Source organism: Terrapene carolina, unplaced genomic scaffold (assembly GCF_002925995.2).
Source record: "Terrapene carolina triunguis isolate 2854851 unplaced genomic scaffold, T_m_triunguis-2.0 Scaffold231, whole genome shotgun sequence".
Lineage (NCBI taxonomy): Eukaryota > Metazoa > Chordata > Testudines > Emydidae > Terrapene > Terrapene triunguis.
Genome location: NW_020664582.1, coordinates 19,227,265 through 19,236,176, shown reverse-complemented (window position 1 = coordinate 19,236,176; position 8,912 = coordinate 19,227,265). Strand labels below are relative to the sequence as shown.

Sequence of the window (8,912 nt, the reverse complement as noted above, 5' to 3'; positions counted from 1 at the left end):
TGTACCAGAGCTGGCAGGATGCCTTCGTGACCATCCAAACGATGATAGGAGAAAAACTGCAGGGTTTGTTACTCCTTTGTTAATGGCTGGCAGGAAATAGAGATATGAGGGGAAAGAAAAACTGTTGCATCTGAAGAAGTGAGGTTTTTACCCACGAAAGCTTATGCCCAAATAAATCTGTTAGTCTTTAAGGTGCCACCAGACTCCTTGTTGTTGTTGCATCAAAAGGAGCTGCAGAAAGCCACAGAATAAATTGTGGGGCAATGTCTTGACATTGTATTGCGATGTCTGCACCATGAGATTTCATCAATGTGAAGACAGAGCCACTTCAATGCAACAACCCTAATCTCATCACAATGTGAGAACTTCTCTCCAGAATTATATTGTGGCTCTCTGCCATTCTATTGGATGACAGAGTAGCTTTTGTGCTATGCAACACTGAGTACTATTTGTCTATTGGAGCTTCTTTACATCTTACTAGAAATACATTATACCAAATGGTATTGGCTCTTAGCACAAATTATGATAGATTGTTTATACTCAGGAAGAGCTATGTTGCATTTTTGTGCATTTCATTCAACAGTTTGTGTATTCAATTCACTGCACTAATATACTGAAGTTAAATTTGGAGGGAAAAGTTATAACTTGTATTAAAAACTGCTGGAATGTCACCCTATTTGTGCTCATAGCATCAGGGAAAAACAAACTGGAAGTATTTTCTGCTTGGAGAGGCATTGCCAAATAGTTTAGTTGACCTACTTAATTCTGGAGCTCTCCAGATTTCTAAATTAAGTCGCCAATCCTGCAAACACTTAAGCACATGTATAACTTTACTAATGCAAGTAGTCCTGTGACATCAGTGGGGCTACTCACTTAAATAAAGTTATACACATGCTTTTGAGTTTGCAGGATTAAGGCCTAGAGTTTTCTGGACTTTGATTAATCTGTCCTGTCATTCTCCCCTTCCAGGATTAAAATAGGCCAAAACGTAATTTGGGTAAGAAAATTACTTCGTCTTGAAGCTGCCAAATCCAAATCTTTAAAGGTGATACATTATTCTAAATATCCATTTGAAAAACATATATTACTATATCCATCGATTTAAAAAATCACAAACACACACAATTGTGATGCTCTTGTGCTCCTTCTGCAGGTTCTACAGTAGTATTTAGCTAACACAATTCCTTGAGTTGTGCTAACATCACTGATAATAGTGGCAGAAAAACAAATAATCATCATGAAACACTGAGCAGGCCAGGGGAGAGAAATCCATATTTGCCTGAATTAAAAGGTTAAGTGTTGTAGAAAGACATTTTATTTTCAAACTTCTAACAGATTTAGAAACCACGGAAAATTCAGAAACGAGTTATTCACTTTCTTAGTTTACCTAAGAAAGCACCTTATACAGAATACAGTTAAGCATGAATTCAGTTTTTAAATGCCTGTTTAATTTCCTGGGTCCTAGCAATTCAGAGTTAGAAATTTTGCTGAATGTAACTGAGCAAATATGCATGCAACTGTTCCATTTATCTTTTGAGGGCAAGAGGAGATGCAGACTCAATTACATTTTGAGAGCAAAGACAATGGCTCAGTAAAGGGCATGTTTAAAATAAAGTTTATTTAGCAAATAATGTTACTCTTCAATATTAAATTTGAAGTAATATATTATACATATTCACAAAATAAAAATCACATGGGCCTTGAACTTACCAAAAGATCAGCTTGCTCAGTTCCTTGTGTCAGTATGGTGTCCCATTTACTTCAATGGGACATTGCAAAGCTATGCCAGTGCAAAACACTGTAGGATTAAGACCATAAATCCTGATCCTGCAAAGCATTTAATAATCATATGTGTAATTTAGCTCAAATGAGTAAGTGACACATGTTTTAATAGCGTTTCATGATCAAAGCCTAAGCATCTGAGGGCCCAAACTTGTATATTTACTAGTTGGTGTAGGCAGAGATTTTCAAATGGGCCGAAGGGAGTTAGATGCACAAATCCTACTGACTTTCAATAAGAGTTGGGTGCCTAACTTCTTTAGGCCTCTTTGAAAATTCCAGCGGTAATGTTCACTACTTCATTTGAGGTCAATGGGATTGTGGACAGCAAAAAGTACTACACAAGTGTTTGCAAGATCAGGCCCTACAAAACTAACAATCTTTCCAATATTTTACATTTTACAGAGGTTTTTCCCCAAGATAATATATAATAAAGTAACAAAAAGAACAAACAACAGAGGTACTAAAAGTATAGCCCTGTCATTCTACATCGGAACACGACGAAATTGTAATAAAAATCTATTTGTGATTAAAAAAATCCCCCAACACACTGCATATGAAAAAGATTTTTTTAAAATGATAAATTAGTTAAGGGCAACAGTGGCTGGAATTTGCCAGCAATGCATTAAATATCAACTATAAAGGCTCCAAATTCAATTATGGTAAAGATTTAAAAACAGAAAAACTAAGTTCAATTTCTGTGTTAAACTTTTCAACACATGGGCATAACCAATTCACCCACACATTGTGAACTGTTAGATTTGGATTTAATGGGCCAAATCCTCCTCTCAAATGCACAATGTATTAAGTCCATGTGGCTATTGTGCTTGTTGCTGCAATATATTCAGTAGTTTTCTTGTACGTCTAGCAGTATTCCACACTTTCTAGGTGATAGAATAAATTTTCCAAAGAATGAATAGGTATATTAAAAGCAAAAGAAAAAACAGCTTATTGTTTTATGTTTTCCTTGTAAATTTTTGTGTAATGACTACTTTGATGCATTATGACTGCACTAAAGTAAGTTATCTTTGCTATAATCTGTTTATATAAAAATATTTATTGTAAGCACCTTAATGTTTTATCCAATGTATTTCAGTGTTAAAGTGGTTGGATATTATGCAAAATTACAATTGATTATATGTTTTTTCTCAAAGCAACTGCTTTGGAGGACAGGGTCATAATTCAAAATGATCTGGACAAATTGGAGAAATGGTCTGAGTTAAACAGGATGAAGTTTAACAAAGACAAATGCAAAGTGCTCCACTTAGGAAGGAAAAATCAGTTTCACACATACAGAATGGGAAGAGACTGTCTAGGAAGGAGTACGGCAGAAAGGGATCTTGGGGTTATAGTGGACCACAAGCTAAATATGAGTCAACAGTGTGATGCTGATGCAAAAAAAGCAAACATGATTCTGGGATGTATTAACAGGTGTGTTGTGAGCAAGACACGAGAAGTCATTCTTCTGCTCTACTCTGCTCTGGTTAGGCCTCAGCTGGAGTATTGTGTCCAGTTCTGGGCACCTCATTTCAAGAAAGATGTGGAGAAATTGGAGAGGGTCCAGAGAAGAGCAACAAGAATGATTAAAGGTCTTGAGAACATGACCTATGAAGGAAGGCTGAAAGAACTGGGTTTGTTTAGTTTGGAAAAGAGAAGACCGAGAGGGGCCATGATAGCAGTTTTCAGGTATCTAAAAGGGTGTCATAAGGAGGAGGGAGAAAACTTGTTCACCTTAGCCTCTAAGGATAGAACAAGAAGCAATGGGCTTAAACTGCAGCAAGGGAGGTCTAGGTTGGACATTAGGAAAAAGTTCCTAACTGTCAGAGTGGTTAAACACTGGAACAAATTGCCTAGGGAGGTTGTGGAATCTCCATCTCTGGAGATATTTAAGAGTAGGTTAGATAAATGTCTATCAGGGATGGTCTAGACATTATTTGGTCCTGCCATGCGGGCAGGGGACTGAACTCGATGACCTCTCGAGGTCCCTTCCAGTCCTAGAATCTATGAATCATATTATAAAGAATAATGTTGGGGAAAAAAAGACTGCAAACTATTAATGAATTTGAAATTGACCACTCTTCCAAATTGTGACTTGTTTTTTCTAGCATAACATATATCTAAAGGTCTTACTGTTTTGTTTCAGTTCAAAGTCTGTGACTCTGGTAGCTGGGAAAGTTCCCTTGACATGGGATTCTCTCATCACACACAGATACTATATACCAGAAATGTAGGGCAATTATTAAAAAAAAAAAGTTAACCAAAAAAAAAAAAATCAGAGAAGGTATAGTTCCCACCTCAGTACTATTTGGTTTTGAATTTTTTTTTTTTTTAATATTACCTCTGATGTGATGCAGCCCAGTATAAGTAGACTCTCTTTTCTTCGAACCGGAACCACAGTTTATGATGCGTCGTATGTGGACATAAGATTTTCCAAAGATGGCAATTCTACTTTAGTGTCTTCTGTAAAGAAATTTTTTAGGAAATTAAGGAGAGGCAAGGTTGAGGGAACAATATAAATTCCATATTTTTTCCTGCCCATGGCTAGTGGTGTTTGCTCACTAGTCAACCTGGACCAAATGTATTTGTAAATACCAATTTTTCAGGGGGAAAAAAGAGTAGTCTTCTAGAAATTTAAGTGTACTTAGCATCACAAATAGCTGACTAGAAAACAAAAGGACTTGCTTATGATTTCCTTCTCCAATGGTATGACTAGGAAGCATTTGAATGTAAAAGTTTAGTATGTTTTTAAAACGGTCTCTTTTAAATGCCTGATTTAAACTTCATAATCTCCCTAAATGCCAGTTTATTTTGGTGCTAATAACATTTTTCTGATTTCTTAATTTTTCAAAATTCTCTGAGCTTTTAACTTTACAAGAATTATGGCTAAAGGAGGCTGCCACCCATTCATTTCCCCTTTTTTATTTGTAAAACTACAATCTCATCTGAGGAACATTCACCTGTTTTATTGTCACTATCCACCTTCCAGGATATTTTCAATGAACTCTCTTTGCATCTCACTCAAATACCTGTACTATATATAAACCACAGTATCTGGTCAACATATATTATGGAAATAGACAAAATTTTAAACTGGCAAATTAATGTAATTTTTTGACATTTTTGACAAAAAATGTATCTTGAACATTTTTCTCTGTACACAATCCTTGACACTCAAAAGCATAATTAGTTTGTAGGTGCTTTCAAAAACTACCAACCAAATCCCACCACATGAGCAGTTGATTCAATTAATCAATATTAATGTTTCCATTTTTTTGTAATACTTGAATAAGATTATTTTATACCTGTGCTCAAACACTTGTACTTAGCTACTGCATACCAAAAATAATAAATACTATTAAATGAGTGTTTGCTGACTTTCTGACAATTCCTAGTCTAGGACAAATAAAAATAAGCTGTTTACAAGCTCAAGAGGGAAACAGACCGTTTGTCTTTTCCCTGCTTCCCTCAACTCAGTAATATAATTGGAAGATTGAAGAAGTTCTACACTGAACTAATGGATTCTTCTGTTAAGGCAGCTAAAATGCATACAATTTGAACCTAGACATTTATTGCCATATGGAGAAAAAGGCAGGAGTATTTGCCTGTGTGAAGAGTGATAACTGTAGCAAGATACACAAATAGTTCTGACTCACAATTAATCAGAATCAACTGCAATGAGAACAATGTCAAGGCATTTTAAAGTATGTTACCTTATTTTCCCCTATAGTTTTATAAAATCTTTGAATTCTGCAAAATTTAATGTTTAAATTGTTGAATGGATCACTCAGGTGATATAATAAGCAATGGGATAAAGACCCTCAATACTGACCAAAAGTTACCACCAGTTGTTGACGGTCTATGTGAAATGAGTTGATGGACGTAGCCTCATACCCCGCACATTGTGTAGTTCAAAAAATTACTGCAATCTGTGCAACATTCTGTATGTGTAATAAATATTGCTTTGAACAGTGGTTACTGAATATGTACTGTAGCTACTTTTTAAACCTAAATAATTTACCCATTTTAACAAAATATCAAGAAGTATTAATGCTCATTATAGATTAATGGGAAGTAAAATTTCACATTTTAAATCTAAAATACTTTTGAGTTGCTTGCAAAAACAAATTCAAACTCACAATATTTTATTAGACACAAAATTAATAAAAACACTTATTAACAGTATAACCACTTACATTACTTCATTTTGTTGGATACTATAAATGCTTGGGACTCAAAGTGATATCAGCTAAAGGGGTTAAAGAGAAGATAATGTTTTAATTAAATACATTTTCAAGTGTATATTTCTTCCATAGTGAATGTTAGTATGGGGCCAGGCTTTGAAGGAGATGAAACTATGGCCTCTTCAAATAAAGATCTCCTTCTTCAAGGCTTTGGTCTCTGATTAGAAAATGGGAAGGAATTTTATAATGCCACAGTCTGTTTTGTCATACATTTAGTACCTTACTCCAAAAGTAATAGCACTGACTTCAGTGGGACGAGTTGCCTATTAAGGTACTACTTATGTTTAAGGGTATTAGAATCTGGCCCTAAATTGACAATGGGAGAACTTTCTTTGGCCCTTTGACCTATTGGCAGGTTAGTGAAGAATATGTTTTTGTATATATTTATTTTTATTACTGAGTGCTGTTTACTTTCTCATTCACCTGTTTTCCTGTATTAGTAAATACATACTTGCACCAAAATATTTACGCTTGGATAATATGCTTCACATGCAGCATCCATAAAATTGACACAAGGCTGTTCAGCACATCTGAACATATATGCTGCATATAGGACGATACACTTATAGAAACATAAGAACGCTGCAGAAAAGAAGATTAGTATAGATATTCCCCAGGTCTGCGTTCAGTAAAATTTATACTGGCATTTCTTCCACTGATGTAGCTGCACCAGTGCAAACTCCTAACACAGAACTGGTTTACACTGATGCAACATGATTTGTGCAATACAACGTACCCTAGGGTAAATTCCATGAGTGCAAATTGTTCTGCACTGGTGCAAACAGCATCTATTCTAGGCGTTTGAGTTGTTAGTTGAAAACCTGATATGGCTAAGGCTTAACAGTTTGAATTCTCCCACTAATAATCGGGAATTTACATAACTAACTCCTTCTGGCATTAATGGAAGGAAAAGATGGTCAGTTTAAGTTTCCCCTGTATTGACAAAATACTACTTTTAGCTTTCCTAAAACTACAATGAAAGAATGAACTAACTTACACTGAACAAATTTGGGAAACCAGGCCAAATATACATGTGATATACAGCATAGGAATACAGTACAATATTACACACAAATCAAAATAAATTCCCTCCCATTAAAAACAGCTAAACTTCTGAAAATCTGTAGCAATAATTTTGATGCAAAGTTTATGTTTTGTGCACCCATTTTCCCCAGGTTAGGAGACAATTTAATTTGTTTTTCCTTCTTGATACAAATTTTTCTTTATTCTTATTCTAATAGTCCTTGGATGGGGTCCTGTGGGTTTAGAACCTGTCCTTTTTGTAGTATCTCCACTTTGTTTCTCTTAGCTAATTCAGCAGCTGCCTGTCTGACCATGTTTTCTTTCTGGTCCTTTCTTCTCTACAAGCTCCAAAATGGCACTGGATAAATCCAGGTCTGCAAACAGGCTGTGTTTGTGTTGATAACTAGTTGATGGATTTGCATACTGTTTAGTCCTTGACTCTTTGTAGACATTTTTTCAGAGGTATTTCCCTCATCCTTGTGTCAATGCTGAAAGACTGTATCACTAAGTGATATCACTGTATCACTAAGTTTTCTCAAGCTGTTGTGGTACTAAATGAAAAAGTAATTGATTAATTATTCAATTTTTTTAATGAAATCATAGCTTCTGCTGGTATAGGGAGTAAGAAATCAAGGTAGGACACAATCTAGGAAACTTCAGCATGGCAGTGCAGAGGATTAGCAAAATAGGTCAGACTATCCAGAACTCTGAATTTTTACTGGAAAGTACTGTTATATGAAGTGGGAATAATTTTCCCCAACACTCTCCTCATCAAGAAATTCACTGCCGTTTTTACTTTTCTTAGTGGGCATAATATAGATGGGGTGTATGCTCCCTTTATGTAGCCAGGTGTGTTTATATTCAAACGGATCCATCTACAGCTAGTCATAGTGTCAACAATTTTAATTGCCCCCACCCCAAAAAACCTGTATTTTCTACTTAGCTTCTTTAAAGCCAGGTACAGGAAAGAGAGGCGCATAGATCCCTTCCTTCCTGCAGAACTGAACGGCAGTCATTCAGATAGCATGAATCCTGCCCCCTCTCAAATCATTACAGTAGCTTCTAAAGGCGAGTAAAACTCGACAAGGGCTGCCCTCCTTTGCCTTGGGTTCTACGCTGGAGCCTTTCGGGTGCACGTGCGTCAGGTCTGCACTGTTCTCTCCAGCCGGGGGGGCCGGAACGGACACTTCAATGACAGCCGAGAGTCTCCCCCAACCGCAGGAGCCGAGACGCGAAGGCCTCAGCCCAGCACCAGCAGTGGCAACACTGGCACATGTCGGGCACGAGCTGTCGCCGCCCAGCGGGTGTCCCCCGCGCCTTTCCGCGCCGCTGCTCGGGGAGGCGCCAGGACGGCGGACGGGAAGGGGGCGAGGCGCGGAGAGGCGGAGGCCCACCGAGCTCGCGAAGCCCTGCTGAGGAGGGCGGGTGGCAGCACACCCCTCACCCCCGCGGGCTGTTTTCACCGTTGTTTCGCCCGCAGCCGGGGGGTCTCCGGGCCGCTCGCCGCGCTCAGGCACGGCGCCCAGGGCCAGGCGTCCACACGCCGCCCCTTAAATCCAGGGGCTTCAACACCCTCCTCCCCCCATTTGCCACACACCAGCGCCTGCCAGCCTGGGGGGAGGGGAGCGTTCAGGCAGCGCTGCCCCTCACAGCCGGCCTCGCTGACATCGCCCCGCCCTCACCTCTCTCCGCGGGAGGAGCAGCCGCTCCTCAGGCTCAGCGCGCGAATTTCGGCCGCTGGGGCCAGCCTCCGCACGCTGCTCTCTGATTGGCTGCCCAGCCCCTCGCGCTTCCACTCCCCCCGCCGGCGGCCCGTTGGCCGTTGGGATTTGAACAAAAGCGCGGGAAAGGCGGTTGGTCTGCCCTTCG

General features: G+C 38.6%; 1 long non-coding RNA gene across 1 annotated transcript; it reads right to left on the bottom strand.

The window, feature by feature from the left end:
* Positions 1–1,715: 1,715 nt before the first annotated feature.
* On the bottom strand, positions 1,716–8,471 carry LOC112102878. Its single transcript, XR_002907789.3, has 4 exons — positions 5,973–8,471; positions 4,737–4,810; positions 4,118–4,239; positions 1,716–1,827 (listed from the first exon to the last, which is right to left on the bottom strand). It is a non-coding gene; the product is annotated as an uncharacterized LOC112102878 (long non-coding RNA).
* Positions 8,472–8,912: the final 441 nt, after the last annotated feature.